Source organism: Paralichthys olivaceus, chromosome 22, assembly GCF_024713975.1.
Source record: "Paralichthys olivaceus isolate ysfri-2021 chromosome 22, ASM2471397v2, whole genome shotgun sequence".
NCBI lineage: Eukaryota > Metazoa > Chordata > Actinopteri > Pleuronectiformes > Paralichthyidae > Paralichthys > Paralichthys olivaceus.
The window spans coordinates 17,380,519-17,393,225 of NC_091114.1; positions in this window are offsets into that span (position 1 = coordinate 17,380,519).

Sequence of the window (12,707 nt, forward strand, 5' to 3'; positions counted from 1 at the left end):
CTTCAACTTAAATTTAAACATTTCTCTGAGTCAGCCCCAGTTTTCTTCTGATTGTTGTCGTTCACCAGTCTACAGTTTTTTATTCTTTGAGTCTTTCGAAAGTTAGGATGAGTGATGGAGGATGCAGTCATGATTCATTTGAAGATGTGTTGTTTCTTGATGAGCGGAGTCAATGAGACACTTCAGTTCATGATCAGTTGAGTGAATGATACTAAATTTTATCACAGGATCAGCAAACCTGTGAATTAATGGTTTATTTCATGTCATGTGATCACAAATTATTAGGAGATAAATCATCAGTATTTTACTTTTATAACCAAAGACAAAAACAAAGTGATAACATGAAATATAGTTCATATGATGAAACAACCCAAACCCTTTGGCCAAATGTTTTTTAAAATTTACATTAGAATAAATGAGACACAGGTTTAGTTCAATAGTCCTGACTGGTCCAATAAAGTGTAAGTTCAAGGCATTGCAAAAAGGTGAGATCCAGGGAAACATGTTTAATCATTTTAATTTTACTCTGCAATTGTTCAGTTATTCTTGTATCGTGATGTCAGTGTTTGTCATTTTACCAAGAAAATAATAAAATGTTCAGCCTGTAGTTCATCTGTCTTTTTTAAGGACTTAATAATGTTAAATAATCTGGGTTAGGGTTAGAAAAAATATCTTGATGACACCCCCTGCTTCATCCGACGACTGGGCAGTCGAAACGGGGTGCCAAAGGCGATGCAGTGGCCCATGCACACTGTCAATACTCTCCATTCTCACAATCCCCTGACCGAGTTGGCTTTAAAGAAGAAATGTTTTTTCTGTTTATGATTTAAAATTTAAGGCTAGGATAAGGATGAACTGGTTAGGGCTACAGGATTAATTTGGTTAGGGTTAGGATTTAGGTTTTAGGTTAAGGGTTATGGTTACGCATGGAATCCACTGGTTAGGTCTAGGCGTGAGAGCCACTTGGTTAGGGTTAGGATCTAGGGTTAGGGTCAGGGGTAAGGGGGTTAGGGTTAGGGTTAGGTGTTAGGGGTTAGGGTTAGGCTACAGGATGATAACCACACTGAAGTGGGCCCTTCTTGAATAACTTTTTTTCTGAAGGTCGTAGAGACTTGAAAGTTGGCTCCGCCTCTACTAATTTGGGTATTCCCGATTGTTTGGTACCATACCCGAGTCTCTACGACCTTCGGAAGGGTATAAACTGTGAAAACCAGGGGGCAGTAATGAGTCATTTTCAGGATACCTTTTATGTCCGACAGATCGTGGTTCCAAGTCTCTACGACCTACGGTTCCAGAGATATTGGCGAAAAACGACTCCCCATTAAAAGCGAATGGAGCGGTCAGAAGTGAAAATTTCCCCAAGTGTGGAGATGAAAATCTTTCCTGCTGAATATATTATAAATGTTATCATTATATACTGTTATTATTATTACATACTGTTGTTAACAGGGTTAGGGTTAACCTGTTAGGGTTAGGGTTAGGGGTTAGGGTTAGGGTTAGGATACAGGATGATAACCACACTGACGTGGGCCCTTCTTGAATAACTTTTTTTCTGAAGGTCGTAGAGATTTGAAAGTTGGCTCCGCCGCTACTAATTTGGGTATTCCCGATCGAATGGTACCATCCCCGAGTCTCTACGACCTTGGGAAGGGGTCGAATGAGGAAATTCCCCGAAATCTGAGGAGATATTCTTGAATAACTTTTTTTGTGAAGGTCGGAGCAACTTGCAAGTAGGCTCTACCCCCACTAATTGGGGCACTGCGCATCGATTGGTACCATCCTTGAGCATCTCCGAGCTTCGGAAGGAGTCGAACGACGAAATGGTAAAAATGGACTTATTCTGGGGGGTCAACACGTCAGCTGACGGAGATATTCTGGTTAGGTTTAGGCTTGGGGAAGGGTTGGTTAGGGTTAGTGTATGGATTCAGGTCAGGGTTAAGATTGGGAGAGTTGGGGTTAGGTTTAGGCTTGGGGAGGGAGTGGTTAGGGTTAGGGTTAGGGGGTTAGGGTTAGGGTTAGAGGGTTAGGGGGTTTGGATAAGGGATAAAAGCACATAGGAGAAGGAGATATTCTTGAATAACTTTTTTTGTGAAGGTCGGAGCGACTTGGAAAGTGGTTCTGTCTGGACTAATTTGGGCCCTGTGGATCGATTGGTGCCATCCCCGAGCTTCTCCGACCTTCGGAAGGGGTCGAACGAGGAAATTCCCCGAAATCTGAGGAGATATTCTTGAATAACTTTTTTTGTGAAGGTCGGAGCGACTTGCAAGTAGGCTCTACCCCCACTAACTGGGGCACTGCGCATTGATTGGTACCATCCTTGAGCATCCCCGAGCTTCGGAAGGGGTCAAACGACGGAATGGTAAAAATGGACTTATTCTGGGGGGGTCAACACGTCAGCTGACGGAGATATTCTGGTTAGGTTTAGGCTTGGGGAAGGGTTCGTTAGGGTTAGTGTATGGATTCAGGTCAGGGTTAAGGTTGGGAGAGTTAGGATTAGGGTTAGGGATGAAAACCTACAGGAGTTTAAGATATTCTTCAATAACTTTTTTTCTGAAGGTCATAGAGACTTGGAAGTTGGTTCCATCTCCACTAATGTGGCTATGCCCGATCTATTGGGACCATCCCCGAGCTTCTACGACCATCAGAAATGGTGAAACCACCAAATCTAAAAAAAAAAGTACAAGATATTTTGGAATAACTTTTTTTCTGAAAGTCATAGAGACTTGGGCATTTCATGTTTAGTAAAGGGTAGCCTGCCACACAACCACGGCGAATTTCAGCACGTTTCGAGCAAGCAGCGCGGAGTTATTCACCTTATGGTGAATATGGGTTAGGGTTGTGATTAGGGTTAGGGTTAGGGTTGTGATTAGGGTTAGGGTTAGGGATGAGTACCCATTGGAGATCAAGATATTCTTCAATAACTTTTTTTCTGAAGGTCATAGAGACTTGGAAGTTGGTTCCATCTCCACTAATGTGGGTATGCCCGATCCATTGGTACCACCCGCAGACTTCTACGACCTTTGGAAGGGGTAGGGTTAGGGTTGTGATTAGTGTTACATTTTTGGGTTGTGATTAGGGTTAGGGTTAGGGATGAAAACCCACAGGAGTTTAAGATATTCTTCAATAACTTTTTTTCTGAAGGTCATAGAGACTTGGAAGTTGGTTCCATCTCCACTAATGTGGCTATGCCCGATCTATTGGGACCATCCCCGAGCTTCTACGACCATCAGAAATGGTGAAACCACCAAATCTAAAAAAAAAAGTACAAGATATTTTGGAATAACTTTTTTTCTGAAAGTCATAGAGACTTGGGCATTTCATGTTTAGTAAAGGGTAGCCTGCCACACAACCACGGCGAATTTCAGCACGTTTCGAGCAAGCAGCGCGGAGTTATTCACCTTATGGTGAATATGGGTTAGGGTTGTGATTAGGGTTAGGGTTAGGGTTGTGATTAGGGTTAGGGTTAGGGATGAGTACCCATTGGAGATCAAGATATTCTTCAATAACTTTTTTCCTGAAGGTCATAGAGACTTGGAAGTTGGTTCCATCTCCACTAATGTGGGTATGCCCGATCCATTGGTACCACCCGCAGGCTTCTACGACCTTTGGAAGGGGTAGGGTTAGGGTTGTGATTAGTGTTACATTTTTGGGTTGTGATTAGGGTTAGGGTTAGGGATGAAAACCCACAGGAGTTTAAGATATTCTTCAATAACTTTTTTTCTGAAGGTCATAGAGACTTGGAAGTTGGTTCCATCTCCACTAATGTGGCTATGCCCGATCTATTGGGACCATCCCCGAGCTTCTACGACCATCAGAAATGGTGAAACCACCAAATCTAAAAAAAAAAGTACAAGATATTTTGGAATAACTTTTTTTCTGAAAGTCATAGAGACTTGGGCATTTCATGTTTAGTAAAGGGTAGCCTGCCACACAACCACGGCGAATTTCAGCACGTTTCGAGCAAGCAGCGCGGAGTTATTCACCTTATGGTGAATATGGGTTAGGGTTGTGATTAGGGTTAGGGTTAGGGTTGTGATTAGGGTTAGGGTTAGGGATGAGTACCCATTGGAGATCAAGATATTCTTCAATAACTTTTTTTCTGAAGGTCATAGAGACTTGGAAGTTGGTTCCATCTCCACTAATGTGGGTATGCCCGATCCATTGGTACCACCCGCAGGCTTCTACGACCTTTGGAAGGGGTAGGGTTAGGGTTGTGATTAGTGTTACATTTTTGGGTTGTGATTAGGGTTAGGGTTAGGGATGAAAACCCACAGGAGTTTAAGATATTCTTCAATAACTTTTTTTCTGAAGGTCATAGAGACTTGGAAGTTGGTTCCATCTCCACTAATGTGGCTATGCCCGATCTATTGGGACCATCCCCGAGCTTCTACGACCATCAGAAATGGTGAAACCACCAAATCTAAAAAAAAAAGTACAAGATATTTTGGAATAACTTTTTTTCTGAAAGTCATAGAGACTTGGGCATTTCATGTTTAGTAAAGGGTAGCCTGCCACACAACCACGGCGAATTTCAGCACGTTTCGAGCAAGCAGCGCGGAGTTATTCACCTTATGGTGAATATGGGTTAGGGTTGTGATTAGGGTTAGGGTTAGGGTTGTGATTAGGGTTAGGGTTAGGGATGAGTACCCATTGGAGATCAAGATATTCTTCAATAACTTTTTTTCTGAAGGTCATAGAGACTTGGAAGTTGGTTCCATCTCCACTAATGTGGGTATGCCCGATCCATTGGTACCACCCGCAGGCTTCTACGACCTTTGGAAGGGGTAGGGTTAGGGTTGTGATTAGTGTTACATTTTTGGGTTGTGATTAGGGTTAGGGTTAGGGATGAAAACCCACAGGAGTTTAAGATATTCTTCAATAACTTTTTTTCTGAAGGTCATAGAGACTTGGAAGTTGGTTCCATCTCCACTAATGTGGCTATGCCCGATCTATTGGGACCATCCCCGAGCTTCTACGACCATCAGAAATGGTGAAACCACCAAATCTAAAAAAAAAAGTACAAGATATTTTGGAATAACTTTTTTTCTGAAAGTCATAGAGACTTGGGCATTTCATGTTTAGTAAAGGGTAGCCTGCCACACAACCACGGCGAATTTCAGCACGTTTCGAGCAAGCAGCGCGGAGTTATTCACCTTATGGTGAATATGGGTTAGGGTTGTGATTAGGGTTAGGGTTAGGGTTGTGATTAGGGTTAGGGTTAGGGATGAGTACCCATTGGAGATCAAGATATTCTTCAATAACTTTTTTTCTGAAGGTCATAGAGACTTGGAAGTTGGTTCCATCTCCACTAATGTGGGTATGCCCGATCCATTGGTACCACCCGCAGGCTTCTACGACCTTTGGAAGGGGTAGGGTTAGGGTTGTGATTAGTGTTACATTTTTGGGTTGTGATTAGGGTTAGGGTTAGGGATGAAAACCCACAGGAGTTTAAGATATTCTTCAATAACTTTTTTTCTGAAGGTCATAGAGACTTGGAAGTTGGTTCCATCTCCACTAATGTGGCTATGCCCGATCTATTGGGACCATCCCCGAGCTTCTACGACCATCAGAAATGGTGAAACCACCAAATCTAAAAAAAAAAGTACAAGATATTTTGGAATAACTTTTTTTCTGAAAGTCATAGAGACTTGGGCATTTCATGTTTAGTAAAGGGTAGCCTGCCACACAACCACGGCGAATTTCAGCACGTTTCGAGCAAGCAGCGCGGAGTTATTCACCTTATGGTGAATATGGGTTAGGGTTGTGATTAGGGTTAGGGTTAGGGTTGTGATTAGGGTTAGGGTTAGGGATGAGTACCCATTGGAGATCAAGATATTCTTCAATAACTTTTTTCCTGAAGGTCATAGAGACTTGGAAGTTGGTTCCATCTCCACTAATGTGGGTATGCCCGATCCATTGGTACCACCCGCAGGCTTCTACGACCTTTGGAAGGGGTAGGGTTAGGGTTGTGATTAGTGTTACATTTTTGGGTTGTGATTAGGGTTAGGGTTAGGGATGAAAACCCACAGGAGTTTAAGATATTCTTCAATAACTTTTTTTCTGAAGGTCATAGAGACTTGGAAGTTGGTTCCATCTCCACTAATGTGGCTATGCCCGATCTATTGGGACCATCCCCGAGCTTCTACAACCATCAGAAATGGTGAAACCACCAAATCTAAAAAAAAAAGTACAAGATATTTTGGAATAACTTTTTTTCTGAAAGTCATAGAGACTTGGGCATTTCATGTTTAGTAAAGGGTAGCCTGCCACACAACCACGGCGAATTTCAGCACGTTTCGAGCAAGCAGCGCGGAGTTATTCACCTTATGGTGAATATGGGTTAGGGTTGTGATTAGGGTTAGGGTTAGGGTTGTGATTAGGGTTAGGGTTAGGGATGAGTACCCATTGGAGATCAAGATATTCTTCAATAACGTTTTTCCTGAAGGTCATAGAGACTTGGAAGTTGGTTCCATCTCCACTAATGTGGGTATGCCCGATCCATTGGTACCACCCGCAGGCTTCTACGACCTTTGGAAGGGGTAGGGTTAGGGTTGTGATTAGTGTTACATTTTTGGGTTGTGATTAGGGTTAGGGTTAGGGATGAAAACCCACAGGAGTTTAAGATATTCTTCAATAACTTTTTTTCTGAAGGTCATAGAGACTTGGAAGTTGGTTCCATCTCCACTAATGTGGCTATGCCCGATCTATTGGGACCATCCCCGAGCTTCTACGACCATCAGAAATGGTGAAACCACCAAATCTAAAAAAAAAAGTACAAGATATTTTGGAATAACTTTTTTTCTGAAAGTCATAGAGACTTGGGCATTTCATGTTTAGTAAAGGGTAGCCTGCCACACAACCACGGCGAATTTCAGCACGTTTCGAGCAAGCAGCGCGGAGTTATTCACCTTATGGTGAATATGGGTTAGGGTTGTGATTAGGGTTAGGGTTAGGGTTAGGGTCAGGGATGAGTACCCATTGGAGATCAAGATATTCTTCAATAACTTTTTTCCTGAAGGTCATAGAGACTTGGAAGTTGGTTCCATCTCCACTAATGTGGGTATGCCCGATCCATTGGTACCACCCGCAGGCTTCTACGACCTTTGGAAGGGGTAGGGTTAGGGTTGTGATTAGTGTTACATTTTTGGGTTGTGATTAGGGTTAGGGTTAGGGATGAAAACCCACAGGAGTTTAAGATATTCTTCAATAACTTTTTTTCTGAAGGTCATAGAGACTTGGAAGTTGGTTCCATCTCCACTAATGTGGCTATGCCCGATCTATTGGGACCATCCCCGAGCTTCTACGACCATCAGAAATGGTGAAACCACCAAATCTAAAAAAAAAAGTACAAGATATTTTGGAATAACTTTTTTTCTGAAAGTCATAGAGACTTGGGCATTTCATGTTTAGTAAAGGGTAGCCTGCCACACAACCACGGCGAATTTCAGCACGTTTCGAGCAAGCAGCGCGGAGTTATTCACCTTATGGTGAATATGGGTTAGGGTTGTGATTAGGGTTAGGGTTAGGGTTGTGATTAGGGTTAGGGTTAGGGATGAGTACCCATTGGAGATCAAGATATTCTTCAATAACTTTTTTCCTGAAGGTCATAGAGACTTGGAAGTTGGTTCCATCTCCACTAATGTGGGTATGCCCGATCCATTGGTACCACCCGCAGGCTTCTACGACCTTTGGAAGGGGTAGGGTTAGGGTTGTGATTAGTGTTACATTTTTGGGTTGTGATTAGGGTTAGGGTTAGGGATGAAAACCCACAGGAGTTTAAGATATTCTTCAATAACTTTTTTTCTGAAGGTCATAGAGACTTGGAAGTTGGTTCCATCTCCACTAATGTGGCTATGCCCGATCTATTGGGACCATCCCCGAGCTTCTACGACCATCAGAAATGGTGAAACCACCAAATCTAAAAAAAAAAGTACAAGATATTTTGGAATAACTTTTTTTCTGAAAGTCATAGAGACTTGGGCATTTCATGTTTAGTAAAGGGTAGCCTGCCACACAACCACGGCGAATTTCAGCACGTTTCGAGCAAGCAGCGCGGAGTTATTCACCTTATGGTGAATATGGGTTAGGGTTGTGATTAGGGTTAGGGTTAGGGTTGTGATTAGGGTTAGGGTTAGGGATGAGTACCCATTGGAGATCAAGATATTCTTCAATAACGTTTTTCCTGAAGGTCATAGAGACTTGGAAGTTGGTTCCATCTCCACTAATGTGGGTATGCCCGATCCATTGGTACCACCCGCAGGCTTCTACGACCTTTGGAAGGGGTAGGGTTAGGGTTGTGATTAGTGTTACATTTTTGGGTTGTGATTAGGGTTAGGGTTAGGGATGAAAACCCACAGGAGTTTAAGATATTCTTCAATAACTTTTTTTCTGAAGGTCATAGAGACTTGGAAGTTGGTTCCATCTCCACTAATGTGGCTATGCCCGATCTATTGGGACCATCCCCGAGCTTCTACGACCATCAGAAATGGTGAAACCACCAAATCTAAAAAAAAAAGTACAAGATATTTTGGAATAACTTTTTTTCTGAAAGTCATAGAGACTTGGGCATTTCATGTTTAGTAAAGGGTAGCCTGCCACACAACCACGGCGAATTTCAGCACGTTTCGAGCAAGCAGCGCGGAGTTATTCACCTTATGGTGAATATGGGTTAGGGTTGTGATTAGGGTTAGGGTTAGGGTTGTGATTAGGGTTAGGGTTAGGGATGAGTACCCATTGGAGATCAAGATATTCTTCAATAACTTTTTTTCTGAAGGTCATAGAGACTTGGAAGTTGGTTCCATCTCCACTAATGTGGCTATGCCCGATCTATTGGGACTATCCCCGAGCTTCTACGACCATCAGAAATGGTGAAACCACCAAATCTAAAAAAAAAAGTACAAGATATTTTGGAATAACTTTTTTTCTGAAAGTCATAGAGACTTGGGCATTTCATGTTTAGTAAAGGGTAGCCTGCCACACAACCACGGCGAATTTCAGCACGTTTCGAGCAAGCAGCGCGGAGTTATTCACCTTATGGTGAATATGGGTTAGGGTTGTGATTAGGGTTAGGGTTAGGGTTAGGGTCAGGGATGAGTACCCATTGGAGATCAAGATATTCTTCAATAACTTTTTTCCTGAAGGTCATAGAGACTTGGAAGTTGGTTCCATCTCCACTAATGTGGGTATGCCCGATCCATTGGTACCACCCGCAGGCTTCTACGACCTTTGGAAGGGGTAGGGTTAGGGTTGTGATTAGTGTTACATTTTTGGGTTGTGATTAGGGTTAGGGTTAGGGATGAAAACCCACAGGAGTTTAAGATATTCTTCAATAACTTTTTTTCTGAAGGTCATAGAGACTTGGAAGTTGGTTCCATCTCCACTAATGTGGCTATGCCCGATCTATTGGGACCATCCCCGAGCTTCTACGACCATCAGAAATGGTGAAACCACCAAATCTAAAAAAAAAAGTACAAGATATTTTGGAATAACTTTTTTTCTGAAAGTCATAGAGACTTGGGCATTTCATGTTTAGTAAAGGGTAGCCTGCCACACAACCACGGCGAATTTCAGCACGTTTCGAGCAAGCAGCGCGGAGTTATTCACCTTATGGTGAATATGGGTTAGGGTTGTGATTAGGGTTAGGGTTAGGGTTGTGATTAGGGTTAGGGTTAGGGATGAGTACCCATTGGAGATCAAGATATTCTTCAATAACTTTTTTCCTGAAGGTCATAGAGACTTGGAAGTTGGTTCCATCTCCACTAATGTGGGTATGCCCGATCCATTGGTACCACCCGCAGGCTTCTACGACCTTTGGAAGGGGTAGGGTTAGGGTTGTGATTAGTGTTACATTTTTGGGTTGTGATTAGGGTTAGGGTTAGGGATGAAAACCCACAGGAGTTTAAGATATTCTTCAATAACTTTTTTTCTGAAGGTCATAGAGACTTGGAAGTTGGTTCCATCTCCACTAATGTGGCTATGCCCGATCTATTGGGACCATCCCCGAGCTTCTACGACCATCAGAAATGGTGAAACCACCAAATCTAAAAAAAAAAGTACAAGATATTTTGGAATAACTTTTTTTCTGAAAGTCATAGAGACTTGGGCATTTCATGTTTAGTAAAGGGTAGCCTGCCACACAACCACGGCGAATTTCAGCACGTTTCGAGCAAGCAGCGCGGAGTTATTCACCTTATGGTGAATATGGGTTAGGGTTGTGATTAGGGTTAGGGTTAGGGTTGTGATTAGGGTTAGGGTTAGGGATGAGTACCCATTGGAGATCAAGATATTCTTCAATAACGTTTTTCCTGAAGGTCATAGAGACTTGGAAGTTGGTTCCATCTCCACTAATGTGGGTATGCCCGATCCATTGGTACCACCCGCAGGCTTCTACGACCTTTGGAAGGGGTAGGGTTAGGGTTGTGATTAGTGTTACATTTTTGGGTTGTGATTAGGGTTAGGGTTAGGGATGAAAACCCACAGGAGTTTAAGATATTCTTCAATAACTTTTTTTCTGAAGGTCATAGAGACTTGGAAGTTGGTTCCATCTCCACTAATGTGGCTATGCCCGATCTATTGGGACCATCCCCGAGCTTCTACGACCATCAGAAATGGTGAAACCACCAAATCTAAAAAAAAAAGTACAAGATATTTTGGAATAACTTTTTTTCTGAAAGTCATAGAGACTTGGGCATTTCATGTTTAGTAAAGGGTAGCCTGCCACACAACCACGGCGAATTTCAGCACGTTTCGAGCAAGCAGCGCGGAGTTATTCACCTTATGGTGAATATGGGTTAGGGTTGTGATTAGGGTTAGGGTTAGGGTTGTGATTAGGGTTAGGGTTAGGGATGAGTACCCATTGGAGATCAAGATATTCTTCAATAACTTTTTTTCTGAAGGTCATAGAGACTTGGAAGTTGGTTCCATCTCCACTAATGTGGCTATGCCCGATCTATTGGGACTATCCCCGAGCTTCTACGACCATCAGAAATGGTGAAACCACCAAATCTAAAAAAAAAAGTACAAGATATTTTGGAATAACTTTTTTTCTGAAAGTCATAGAGACTTGGGCATTTCATGTTTAGTAAAGGGTAGCCTGCCACACAACCACGGCGAATTTCAGCACGTTTCGAGCAAGCAGCGCGGAGTTATTCACCTTATGGTGAATATGGGTTAGGGTTGTGATTAGGGTTAGGGTTAGGGTTAGGGTCAGGGATGAGTACCCATTGGAGATCAAGATATTCTTCAATAACTTTTTTCCTGAAGGTCATAGAGACTTGGAAGTTGGTTCCATCTCCACTAATGTGGGTATGCCCGATCCATTGGTACCACCCGCAGGCTTCTACGACCTTTGGAAGGGGTAGGGTTAGGGTTGTGATTAGTGTTACATTTTTGGGTTGTGATTAGGGTTAGGGTTAGGGATGAAAACCCACAGGAGTTTAAGATATTCTTCAATAACTTTTTTTCTGAAGGTCATAGAGACTTGGAAGTTGGTTCCATCTCCACTAATGTGGCTATGCCCGATCTATTGGGACCATCCCCGAGCTTCTACGACCATCAGAAATGGTGAAACCACCAAATCTAAAAAAAAAAGTACAAGATATTTTGGAATAACTTTTTTTCTGAAAGTCATAGAGACTTGGGCATTTCATGTTTAGTAAAGGGTAGCCTGCCACACAACCACGGCGAATTTCAGCACGTTTCGAGCAAGCAGCGCGGAGTTATTCACCTTATGGTGAATATGGGTTAGGGTTGTGATTAGGGTTAGGGTTAGGGTTGTGATTAGGGTTAGGGTTAGGGTTGTGATTAGGGTTAGGGTTAGGGATGAGTACCCATTGGAGATCAAGATATTCTTCAATAACTTTTTTCCTGAAGGTCATAGAGACTTGGAAGTTGGTTCCATCTCCACTAATGTGGGTATGCCCGATCCATTGGTACCACCCGCAGGCTTCTACGACCTTTGGAAGGGGTAGGGTTAGGGTTGTGATTAGTGTTACATTTTTGGGTTGTGATTAGGGTTAGGGTTAGGGATGAAAACCCACAGGAGTTTAAGATATTCTTCAATAACTTTTTTTCTGAAGGTCATAGAGACTTGGAAGTTGGTTCCATCTCCACTAATGTGGCTATGCCCGATCTATTGGGACCATCCCCGAGCTTCTACGACCATCAGAAATGGTGAAACCACCAAATCTAAAAAAAAAAGTACAAGATATTTTGGAATAACTTTTTTTCTGAAAGTCATAGAGACTTGGGCATTTCATGTTTAGTAAAGGGTAGCCTGCCACACAACCACGGCGAATTTCAGCACGTTTCGAGCAAGCAGCGCGGAGTTATTCACCTTATGGTGAATATGGGTTAGGGTTGTGATTAGGGTTAGGGTTAGGGTTGTGATTAGGGTTAGGGTTAGGGATGAGTACCCATTGGAGATCAAGATATTCTTCAATAACGTTTTTCCTGAAGGTCATAGAGACTTGGAAGTTGGTTCCATCTCCACTAATGTGGGTATGCCCGATCCATTGGTACCACCCGCAGGCTTCTACGACCTTTGGAAGGGGTAGGGTTAGGGTTGTGATTAGTGTTACATTTTTGGGTTGTGATTAGGGTTAGGGTTAGGGATGAAAACCCACAGGAGTTTAAGATATTCTTCAATAACTTTTTTTCTGAAGGTCATAGAGACTTGGAAGTTGGTTCCATCTCCACTAATGTGGCTA